Source organism: Arvicanthis niloticus, chromosome 4, assembly GCF_011762505.2.
Source record: "Arvicanthis niloticus isolate mArvNil1 chromosome 4, mArvNil1.pat.X, whole genome shotgun sequence".
NCBI lineage: Eukaryota > Metazoa > Chordata > Mammalia > Rodentia > Muridae > Arvicanthis > Arvicanthis niloticus.
Genome location: NC_047661.1, coordinates 81,047,305 through 81,060,148, shown reverse-complemented (window position 1 = coordinate 81,060,148; position 12,844 = coordinate 81,047,305).

The following is a 12,844-nucleotide window of genomic DNA, read 5'->3' as shown; positions in this document are numbered from 1 at the left end:
CAATAGGACACAGTTATCCAAAGAGGCACAATTCACACAAGACACATATTGTATACATGTATGAAAGTTTCAAAGATTTGAAAAAGAAAGGGGGAAAAAACAGGTGCCAACCTGTAATCTTAGCATTTGAGAGGAAGAGGCAGGAGAATCGGGAGTTCAGGTCTAGCCTGAGCTATATAGTGATTTTTTTGACTAGCATGGCTTACATGAGGAGACCTGGTTCCAAAGTTCTGAAAAACCTGAGAGTAGGGAGGAGGGAAGTGGTTGTGAGCATGAAGCATTGGCTTAAAGCCCAGAGGCCACGCCCCAGTCCAGTCCCACTCCAGTGATTGGTCGTTCAGGTTTCCAAGCGTCCCTCTGAATTTGATATGTCTCTGACTCTGAAAATGACTACCAGGTGAGTCCAAAAATGTCAATGGAAACACTGTAATGTCTTCTGTGTGTTAGCCATGCATGCTAGCCAGGATAGAGCTGTAGACAAAGTCAGTGTTCAGAGTTTCCCTATTTTATTGTTTTTTTTTTTTTTTTTTAATCAGTTTTACTGCTCCATAGTGCAACCCAGTTTTAGGTACCTCTGATGTTATAAAACAAGTGTCAGATTTTAGAGCTGAAGATTACCTTTTAGCTACCCAGCTATAGCTCCCATTTTAAAGAAGAGGGAAGCAGAGTGGACAGGGGTACCCTGCTTTGCCTATGGTAACTGTAATTGGCTATTCTTGGTTGTAAACTTGACTATATCTGCAATGAACTTCAATCCAGAATTGAAGGGCACACCTGTGATCCAGATCTTGAGGCTGGAAGACACAAGTTTCTGATCTGGATCTTGGCATGGAGATCTTGAGGCACAGTGGTCATGAGAAGCTTAGGCCCAGGCAAGGTAGTACATGTCTTCTGTCCCAGGAGACTGAGGCAAGGAGATCTCTGAGTTCAAGGTCAGCCTGGGACAAAGCAAGTCTCAGATCCAGGAGTGGTGGAACACATTTTTAATCTTGGCCACATCATCTGCTGGAGGCCTACATAAGGACATTGGGAGAAGGAAGATTTATTGTCCTTCGACTATCTGCACTTACTTGCCAGCACATCTGTTGGAACCTACGTCTACAGAAGACCAGCTTAAACAACTAGCCTGGCGGGACTGAGCGACTACTAGATTCTTGGACTTCCCATCCACAGCCGCCTATTGTTGGGTTAGTTGGACTGCAGACTGTACGTCATCACAACAAATCCCTCAATATAGAGAGACATTCCATAAGTTCTGTGACTCTAGAGAACCCTGACTAATACAGTAACACAGAGGTCCTGGGGCTCCCTCCCTTTCTAGTCCAGCCCCTTTCCATGCTTCTTCCAGCTACCTTAGCTTCACTAAACAAAAAAGGGAAAAGCAAAACCTGCTCCTTTAATCATATGTGCTGCCAGTCTTACTTGATGATGTCCGTCGGTGTGATTATTTGTGAATTTATTTACTCTTGCTTGTTTGATTTCCTTTTTGAAATCAGACATACCTCAAGATAGTGATCCAACAAGGAGATCCAGTGTTTTAAGCACATACAGGAGTCACCAAGGCATCATTTGAGGGTCTGGGTGGTCCAGGAAAGCGGACTAGCTTTCCTGTCATAAGATCCACAGTCAACATCTAAGAAACATGGCTGTCAGCTGGTGGAGGCTTCAGACCTTTGATTCTCAACCTGTGGGTTGTGACCCCTATGGGGGTCACATGTCAGACATTCAGCATATTGGATATTTATATTATGATTCATAACAGTAACAAAATTACAGTTATGAAGTAGCAATGACATAATTTTGTGGTTGGGATGGTCACCACAACATGAAGCACTGTCTTAAAGGATTGCAACATTTGGGAGTTTCGGAACACAAGCAGTGGGAGGGACTCTGTATTGCTTGTTTATAACTTAGAGTGTATGAAGGGCTGCCAGTGTTAGTCATGATGACCGAGAGCAGCATGAGAGTACCCCAGGGGTGTTCTACTTCAGGAATACAGTATGACACCACCATCAGGATAACCCACAAACCTTACAATTTTCCCCTGCAATGAACTTGTAATTGTCTTCATTTATATTGTCTCGACAGTGTTCATAAAATAGAAAACAATCAGTTGGATTTGATTCATATTTCATATGTTAATATCTTCCTTGGGAGTGCTTCCTGGTAATCCTAAAGTTGGCATCCAGAGAGTCAATAGACAGTGGGGAATGATGACTTGAAAGTGTGAACCCTTGTGAAAGACCATCTGTACCGGGATACACAAGTATCACCAATCATCAATCATCACCAATTGTCACCCTATCTGACCTCATACACCAAAGTCCTGGCATTGGCTTGATGACTCCAGATGAATACTTCTAATACCTTGGAATTTTCCAGACTGTTGCCTACTTATTTTTCTTTCCTCTGGATTCGGGTGCTAAGGCACAATGAGGATCTATTTACTCATAAGAGTGTGGTTGCCAGGGCACCTAAGAGCTTTAATCAAATCATGCAATAGATCTATGCTGCACAACTGAAAAGCAAATATTTTCCTGTTTACCTTTTGTGTACTGCCTCCAGCTGTTGAGGCAGGCATGCTGCGGTGCTCAGTCAGGTTGGCTCCTCCACCAGCATGAAAACTGTTTGCTAGGTTGCTGGGATTATAGACGATTTTCCTTTTTAATCATTTCAAAAATGTCCTTTACTGTTGACACAAAATTCTTTGAAAAATAAAGCTTTTTAAAAAGGTTACAGAAAAGTCTTTTCTAGTAAGAAAAACAAAGTATTTTTGGAGAGATCCAAGCCATGGGAGGACATGTGTTGTGACAGCAAACACATGTGTCAAGGTGGCAGATTTGACAATTTTCTCCTATAAAGAGATTTGTGGATGATTGACTTCTATGGATAATCAGCATGTCAAAGTTATTATGTAGAAAGATGTACACATAATTAATGAAGTGCTTCATTTTCCCATCCAACTGTTCCTGTGCCCAACAGAGAAAAACCTCAAACAGGAATTGGCTCAAGGGCATTTCAAAGCCACTGTCTCTCATTGTAACCGTGTAGATGAAGGAGTCTGAATGTTCATCTAGGTGGTCAGAGGTGGCATGTTGTGTGTCTTCTCTTGTATGGCTCTGAGGAGCCAAGGCTATCCAGGAAGCATATCTGGAACGAGGTGATTATCACTGTTCTCAGATATCTTGTTTTCTTTATGTTTCAAGCTTGAATCTAAAGGAGATTATAGTCTTAGGGTCCTGACACACTTTATGTTCATGAGAGTTGACCAGAGGGCAGCTTGCCCTTTATAAGCTTGGAAGGTCTTGGTTCCCAAATTCAAGGATGTCTTGTGTATGTGTAAGTGTATGTGCGATGGGGATTCTGGTCTAGGGACTTTGACACATTTGTAGTCTGTAGTGGGATTAAAGAGCCTCTGTAAAGTTACCTACAGTAAACATCTAAAAGTGACCAAAGCCAGCCTAGATGGCAAAAGATATGATAAAGTTGGGGACCTTGAAAGCAAGAGCGAACCCAAGATTATCTGGATAGGCTTCAGTGTAATCACATGATCTTTATGGGAGAGAGTGGGTTGTGGTGAGAGCGGTGGCCAGTGGGTGTGAAGATGGAGCAGAGAGATTTGGCCACAGGCTAAAGGATGCACAGTTGGCCTCTAGAAACTAGAAGCAGCAGGGAACTGACTTTCCCTTAGATCTCCCCAAAAGTGTGTATTCCCTATCTGCATCTTATCGTCAGATTTCTGGTCTCTGGATCCTTGACAATATATTCCTATCTTTGAAACCACAGTATTTGCTATTATTACAGTAGCCACAAAACATAATCCAGAGTGTTGGTCTTGATCCAAATCATGGCTCTAACTATTAACTGTAATCTTTAGCATCATGGTCTGAACCTTTGTCTCCTCATATATGAAATGAGAGCATAGGTGTAAGATATGAAGAGCATAGGTGTAAGCCATATGGTCCTAACACACACTGATGCCCTGTGAGCTTTTGTGGGAAAAAATATTGTATGTCTGTAAAACTTATACCATGTCCCTGAGCACCATGAGGCCCTTAGCTTGCAGTGGTAGTCTATGAATGAGAAGAAAACCACAAGCTCAGAGGAGGGAGCTGCTGGTGTTGGTGGGCAGGAGTTTCTGTGGGAAGTCGGGAAAAGTGTCTCAGAATCTCTGCCTAATTATAAACCAGATGGACCAAAGTCCCTAGCATTTAATACGGGAATTCCCTGGTTTCTTAGCTTTATTTAAAAAAAAAAAAACAAAAAACCAAAACATTTGTACTTTAAAACTCATAATCTAAATCTAAGAACACTCTTTATTTGTAGCTTGTCAGCTAAGGGAAAATTACAGGATGGGTCATGGCAACAAGGAGATTATGGGTTGCATCTGATAAATGGCTATTTATATGTATTGAGCTGGCTCTGGGGCATTCTCGGGGTATAATTTCATAGCAGAGTTAACATCATCACATAAAATATGACAACAGGCTTTCTACCGCCCATCTGAGATGAAATTGCAGCTTTCATAATGAGCAAGTGGGGCCCAGGAGGCAGATGGATTGACCCCCTCCCACCCCCACTACCTGTCACATCCAGTTGCAGGCCTTGGGAATGGAGTGAGGACAAACAGGAGAGGTGACAGAATATGGCCTCTATTCTCGGAGGCACCCAGCAGCTCACCTCCACATCTTAGGGACACCCTCTCCCTTCTTTCTGTACTGGAGCTCCTGCAGCCCTAAGCATAAGTATGTTGCCCAGAATCACCCTCTCTGAAATGATTTAGCTCAGCCCCCATTGATCTCACATTGACAAGGGCTCTGAACTCTCCCTTGCTGGCTCCCTGGTTAATGATTTATTTAAAAAAAAAAAATCTCAGTGCCCTGAGGTGGTCCTCACTTGAAGAAGACACCAGAGTAAATATTTTAAGTGGACCCTCTTTGAAATGAAAATAGTCCCAGCAGTGTTAATCTCCTTGGCCATCTTGGCCATTTGTGATCTCTCTCTCTCTCTCTCTCTCTCTCTCTCTCTCTCTCTCTCTCTCTCTGTGTGTGTGTGTGTGTGTGTGTGTGTGTGTGTGTGCCAGTGGGTTCCTTCGTTGTTTGGGAGACACACTTATGCTACCTAAGCTTTCTATTTCGTGGTGAATGACTTGGTCTTACTCTAAGTAAAAACACCATTCTGTTTATAACCTGGTCTCCTCTGGATTTCCATGTACTAAATAAACTCTTTCTTTCCCACATAGTCCCATCCTAAAATCTGAGCACTTCTGAGAGAGTATGTGTGCACTGGAGCACAGTCTGGACAGCAATGTTATTGTTTGATTTCTTGAGATCCTTTGTTTTCCTCTCTCATACTGGTCAGTATCACCTAACTCCCCACTTCCCATCATTATAGACATGTTTATAGACATGTTGACCTTTTTTCTTTTTTTAACTTCATGTATTTGAATGGAAACGTTCATTTTTACTCTTCCCATCCTACCCACACCTACAAACAGAAAGCCAGATTAGCTGAGACCTTGCCTCCATCTGGAGCAGGGCCATGTGGACACCAGAGCCTGACTGGTACCTTTCCTAATGCCTGCTCTGCAGTTTCAACTTACTTGTAAGCATCAGCCATGAGCAAAAGAGAAAGGTTTCAATTACTGAATCCAACCCCCTTTCTATGGATGCTTCATGTATGTCTGGTCTTATCCTTCTCACCCTTTGCCTGCTTGGGACAGCAGAGGAAAAGTTGTAGGAGAGATGCTATCCACTGGCATGTAAGGCACTACCGTGCAGTTGGGCTCCCTTTCAAAACATCCATCAGAGGCTGGGTTCAAGCTCTGTGGCAGAGTGCTGGCCTGGCACGCTTGGGGCTCAGCATCTAGAAAAGTCAACAAAGCATGAAGTCATCTCTCCACTGTTAAAGACTACAGCATGTAAGAAGCCCACCCTTGGGAGCTTTTTAGGCTTTTCTGGTCCTTTGCCAAGACATTTTAGGTTGTATCTTATATATTTAAAAATATTCTGCTGTGAAACAGAAACATATGTTCTATTCAAAGCTTCTAAAAACAAGAATTGCTGTTGAAAACAGTTCAGTAGTCCAATTAAGTTCAGCCTGCACACTCTTGTCTACTTTCTATAGCATTCACAGTGCTATTGTGGCCATTCCTGCTCGTGTACTACCCAGTCTGAAAGCTGGGAAGGGTCTCCCCACAGTTCAGTGTTTACAGTCTTGACCGTGATGACTCCAAACAGAAGCCCATGCTGTTAGAAAGCATCCCTGCCTCCTGCCCTCTTCACAGGACGCTCACCTCTGCCCACATCCTCTGGATTCCGGCACCTCCCTTCCAGATATTCCAGCTAGAAACTCAGGGTTTCCCCAGGCCCCACTGCAGTGCCTGCCCTCTTGGCTGGCACTTGCCTGATGACAGGACAGAAGGTCAGTAAGGTTCTACCCCTGGGACATCCCCTCGGTACCCTGGTTTCTTGAGCAGGTTACTCTCACACTCACATCAGATATATGGAAGGGGGCAGGTTTTATGAATTCCTAAAAAAAAATCATCACCAGCTCATCGTCTGAGTCTGGGATCCTTGCCTGCTTTGCCTGCTTCTGCCCACTTCTCAGAGATTTCTGAGAGTTCAATGATGTCCTTGAGGGTTTGAGTTGTAATTAGCAGAAGAGGCAAGATTGAGGAGGATGTTTATTCTAGGTTGCTATAGGTAGCCAGTGTTTGCAAAAATCTATGAAAGCGCAGGCAAAAGGAAAAGACTTCGTGTATCTTCTGGGCAACTGATTTTCAGTTCCCATGCACTGCTGATTTTCATTTACAATGTTCAGAGATTAGCTTTTCTTATCTCTAAGGAATAAAACATTTTTGTAACATGGGCTTTAGTTTTTATTTAAATGACTGATACCACATGGCCAGAGTTACCACTTCCCTTACTAAGGGCTTACACACCTTGGATTAAGGGGCAAGGGCCAGGGGATTACAGTGTAGACTCAGCTAAGGATTCTGGGAGGATTCTTCATAACTCAATACCTGGTCCATAGAATTAATACCTGGGGCCAGAGTCTCTACATTATCCTCCTATCTTCACATTCTGTCCCTCTGATCCTTGACAAGCTGACCCATCACCTCTTCTCTCTAGCCCAGGACACACTCAACTCTTCCCCACCCCACCCCCAATAGAGGACTCACTCTAAGATCAGTGAGATTTGTCCTCTTCTCCAGGTTGCTGCAGTAAAGATTATTTCAGGGTTTCTACCCCACCTTAGATCATTTAGTTCCCAAAATAAAAGACACAAAACCTTTACACTTATAATAAGCCTTAAAGCACTAGAGCTGCACAGATATCAACCCTCTATGCTGTCTTGTCTACTTCCCTGTATGTAACCCTGGGATATCACTTGCCATCTTCTGCCTGGGCTGTTCCTACTCCACCAGGCTGGCCCTCAGGGTTAAGTGCTCACAATCTCATGTCCCCTCATGATCTCTGCCTCAAACCTCAAGCCCACGAACCAAAGCCCACCTTTCTCTCTTCTGCCCAGCTATAGGCTGTAGGAATCTTTATGAACCAATCATGGATAACGTGGAGTCAAGGTTTAGACAACAAAAGCTAGTATATCTGAGCATCTGCTCATCCTGGGGCTATCAGATCTTAGGGTACAGAGTTTAGCATTGAAATAGAATGAAATTAAATTATCACTTAATACAGCATCAGACCAAAACACTACACTAGATCTCTACCCCATGTATTAGGTCCACCTTGCAAGGTTCTCCCCTTTTTGAATCACAGGCACCAGCTTTCTTCTAGGGAGAACCCTGACTCTCTTGTTTTTGTGGACATAGAAACTGTGAACGATGGCTGGGTTAAGTAGTCTTATGCAGTCACACACATCACTCAGAGATCCACCCCTCCATTGTGTGAAAGTTAGACTGTGCTCACTGAGCACGGCTTTGATCAAACACTTCAGACTCCTGACACGGAAGAGCCTAGACTCACCAGAGCTGAAGAATCCCTGCTCTCATTTTAGATCCTGTCACCACCATCTTTCCCACTGTAGGTTTCAGGATATTGGTGGTTCTTCTGGCTGGTTACCTGTTTAGATCATTTGTATTTGTGAAGGTTTCCTTTAGTGGTTTAAAGTGATACTCTCATGAACAAAGATTGTCTACAGTAGCACAAAAGGATTTCATTGACAATTAGCTACACGGGTTCACATTTTGCTTTATTTAAAAGCAAAATATCTTCAAAACATCGACTTAAACAGTATTCATATCTTTAACTAATTTTTTTATCTTTGAGACAGGATTTCACTATTTAAACCAGGCTGGCCTTGAACTTACAGAGATCTGCCTGCCTCTGCCTCTGCCTCTGCCTCTGCCTCTGCCTCTGCCTCTGCCTCTGCCTCTGCCTCTGCCTCTGCCTCTGCCTCTGCCTCTGCCTCTGCCTCTGCCTCTGCCTCTGCCTCTGCCTCTGCCTCTGCCTCTGCCTCTGCCTCTGCCTCTGCCTCTGCCTCTGCCTCTGCCTCTGCCTCTGCCTCTGCCTCTGCCTCCTGGCTGCTAGGATTAAAGATGGGTGGCACATGCCACCACACTTGGCTTATGGCATGCACATCTGTGATGGTGGAGCACACAACTGCCTCATTTGTTTTCATGTTTTGTTCTAGCACAATATATATTTTCCCTTCATTATTCTCTTCCCTCCTTTCCCTCCTATTGACTCCCTTATTCCAACAAGTCTGCCTTCTACTTTATGGTCGTGTGTGTGTGTGTGTGTGTGTGTGTGTGTGTGTATGAGGGGAGTGAGAGGTTATTTACTTGAGCAAGAGCAGCTTACACATAACTACACCAGTAACCATTGTGACTCATCTCCCTAAAGACTACATCTCCTTGGAGTGGGCAAAGGCCTGAAGTGCTTTCCCCATCATGATGAGATGTTGGTAGACCCAGGATTGAGCAAATCTTGTTCAGTTACTTGGGCACTATGAGTTTGTGGGTGCAGTAACCATGTCATGGCCAGAGGACAGCATGTCACAGCACTCCTTTCCATTTTCTGTCCCCTGTTCCTTGAACACTTTGACAAGTCAAAAGATCTCAGACCTCCCAGCCATTGGGCTTTTGAATACTTTCACAGTGCTAGGCATGAATTCCCTCTGCTGAGCGGGTCTCAAATTCAATCAGAGAATGGTTGGTTTTCCCCCAACAACCATGCCACCATTGCACCAGGGGCCACATCCTGCCTAAGGACACATGGCAGCCATGGTAGCCCAGGTGACTCTTCTTCCCAGGACTTTTAGTTTTAGTGATGCCCAGAAAGTCTGTGTGAGGACTAGTAATCTGGGGAGTAGCCCATGCTGCCATTTAGGGACGTTCCCCAGAGCTGTTCTTCGTGCTTTGACCAGTTGTTCACTACCTTCTGTTTGTTATTTATTGAAAGTGACCAAATGCTTCTAGATATTGGCAACACAAGTATTAATAAGATGTGGTCCAGGGCTGGGGAGATGGGTCAGCAGGTAAAACGCTTGCTGCTCAAACATGATGGCCTGAGTTCACATCCCTAGCACCACATCTACAAATATAAATACGAATCTAGGCTTTGTGGCGCACATCTATAACCCTTGCGCTTCGGGTTAAAGACAAGAAGAGTTTTGGGAGGGAGGGAGCTCTCTGGTCAGTCAATTTAACCCTGTAGGTCAGCTCCTGGTTCTAGAATTGACTCTACAAGAAGAAGAAGGAGAAGGAGAAGGAGAAGGAGAAGGAGAAGGAGAAGGAGAAGGAGAAGGAGAAGGAGAAGGAGAAGGAAGGAGAAGGAGAAGAAGAAACAACAATTTAGGAAAACATCTCATTGTCAGACACTCTGGCTTCCATATGGACCCACACCTCTACAAATCACACACATGTACATACACACACATACATGCACATACACACATACCGTATGCACATGCACACTACATGCACACATACGCACACGAACACACATACCACATGCACACGCACATGCAAACACACACACAGTAAGATAGTAAGATAGCTGGGTGGGACTTGGACACAATCTAAACCTAACTTCTTGCTCCTTTGGGTATTCTGGTAGCAATGACAGGTACTTTTTACATGTTTCAGTGAAATGTATGAAATGTCCATAATGACAGTGACCAACTTGGCATCAGCTATGTGTCATAGTCAATTGGATTGTTTACAGACAGCCTGCTTTTCCTAATTCCCTGGAATGTGTTGACTTGTAATTACACATATAATGGCATGGTCATGTGACTTGCTTCAGCCAATGAGATGTGAAAAGTGACAGGTACTGTCTCTGAGAGAAAAGCTTTAGATTAGCTCATATGCTGTCATGTCTTAAAGAGAGAGAGAGAGAGAGAGAGAGAGAGATTATAAATGTTACTTTTTAAGATGGCATTTTTTCCTACTTGATTGCTACTTTATTAAAAATGCAACTGACTGTGAGGAAAAGGTTTGGTGAAAACGGTGGTGAGGGTGGCAGTGATCTGTTCAGTGGTTTAGTTGCCATTTGCTGAGCGCACTGTTGGCCCTGGCATGCCAAGTTTACACACAGCTCCTTTGTTCCTTTGTTCTCATTGCTGACCTTTGAGTTTGAACAGAGTCCAAGGTTATGTAGACCGGTTACATAGAGGCTGAGGCATGAGGCTAGTCAGTTGAGTGACAGGCTTGAATACAGCATGCCTAACTCTATTGCATCAATTGTAGTGATTCTAGAACTGCAACACCTGCCTTAGCTTTAACAGGAAACGTAATAGCCAAGCCAACACTAAGAACCCTTCCATTTTTCTGTATTTGCAGTTTCATTGATTGTCTATACAGTGGTTGGTATCTTACTTAATGTGGCTTAGATCCGCCATCTATAACAGGTACAGGTTCTCTACCGCCCACTTGCTGATCATAGACCAGCCACTGCTCTCCTTACTGGCTGCAAACCCCTCACGCTACCATCTGGCTCTGCGATGATTAAGATCCAGTGATTTTAAAAAGGGTTAGGGAGAGGGCTGTGACTCCCAGGATTCGATTTCTCCTCAACGAGACAGTTGTTCTGGTTTGTTTACTTTTATGTGGCCTCACTGATCACATGTTAAACGTGGTGCACACCAGTCAGCCAGCTTCGTGATTAGCAGGGAAATGTTTTTATTTGTGAGCATGTGCTGCCTTCCACCCCCAAATTACACAGCAGATGAAAAACAAGGTCACGCAAGATTTCAATCCTGATCTAATAACTAGCCGGCATATAGGAGATGCATAGTCATTCCTTGGGGTTTGCATTATAAAGCAATTCCATAGTACCTAGCAAATTTAATCTTCCCTAGACCCCAGGAAGCAAACCGGGCAGCTGCCACTCTGCCCCTTTCGTAAGCGAAGATGTGTAGAGAAAGTGACTTGTCCAAGGTCACAGTGCAGTGGAGCAGAGCAGCAGCTGGACCCCTGGGGACTGATCTTCAGCATCATGTCCTCTTTGTCCCCACCTGTGTCCTCCCAATATCCAGGGAAAAGAAACACTGAGCAATGAGGCAGCCTAGACCTTTAGACTGTGACAAGCACTGCTTTGTGCCTTGTATTGTTTGGTTTAGAGTTGTCTTCCTGGTTAACAAGAAACGTTTGGACCCAAGTGCTCCAATAAGGGTGCCGTGAACCTCACTCTTTCCAAATTCTGGTCTTCTTGTGTGTTGAATGAAGAAGTCTTGAGGGATGCTTTAGGAACTTCTGAAGCTAGAGACAATCTGGAAGGTCCTGAGTACTCTCAATGGGCCTCCCATGGAAAGAGACATCTTCCTTTCCTGTATAAAGGCTTGGCAGTGTAGGTCTGCTCCCCTAGGGGCTGGAGTGCTCAATCACGCGCCTCCACCCCCCATCTGTCTCTCTCTGTCTGTCTGTCTGTCTGTCTCCCCACTCCTTCTCTGTGTGTAGATCTTATTTTATTACATGATGAAATCATGACTTATTCAATAGCTTTGTAGACTCTTTAATTGACATATTTGGATACCTTTGAAGTCTTTAAATTTATTCTCCAAAATTTGACTTTTAGGGGCAAAGCTCAGTTGGTAGGATGCTTGCCTAGAATGCAAGAAGCCTGGAGTCTGAGCCCCAGAGCTGCATAAACTGGGCACAGTGGCATATGCCTGTAATCCCAGCTGCTCAGGTACAGGCAGGAGGATTAGAACTGAAAGGTCATCCTTGGTTACAGAGTGGGTTCAAGGCCAACCTAGGATACATGAAGCCCTGTCTCAAAAACAACAACAATATGAAAGAGCCTGAGATTTAAAGGTTGCAAAAAAAAAAAAAAAAAAAAAAAAAAAAAGAATCCAATCATTTTGATATCCTGATAATTTTATTCAATCAACTAAATTATATTAACCATTTAAGTAATTTTTAGTTAAACATCTTTGTGAATAAAACTGTGTTCATCTGGAAGAGGAGACAGCTCAATGAACAAACTGCTGGCCAAGCATGATTCACAGTTTGGGTCCTCAGAACCCATGTAAGTGCCAGGTGGGTGGGTCATCTGGCTGTAATTCTAGCATTCAGAAGGGAGAGGCAGAATCCCCAAAGGAAGCCGACTAGCCAGACTAACTGTATTTGGGAGCTCTGGGTTCCAGCATGAGTCATTCTTTTAAGGAATAAATTATTTTAGTTATTAAGGCTATAAATCCATTGCCTGAAGTATGCGTAATAGATACTTTACCCCTGTTTTTTTCCCATCTAAAATTGATATTATACTGGTATCTTTATGTTAACCTCATTTTCTTTAAAGAATCCCCTATTTCCTTTTCACCCCCTCTAATGGGTAACAGTTTAGAAACTTCTTCCCCACCCAGAACACTAACCAGT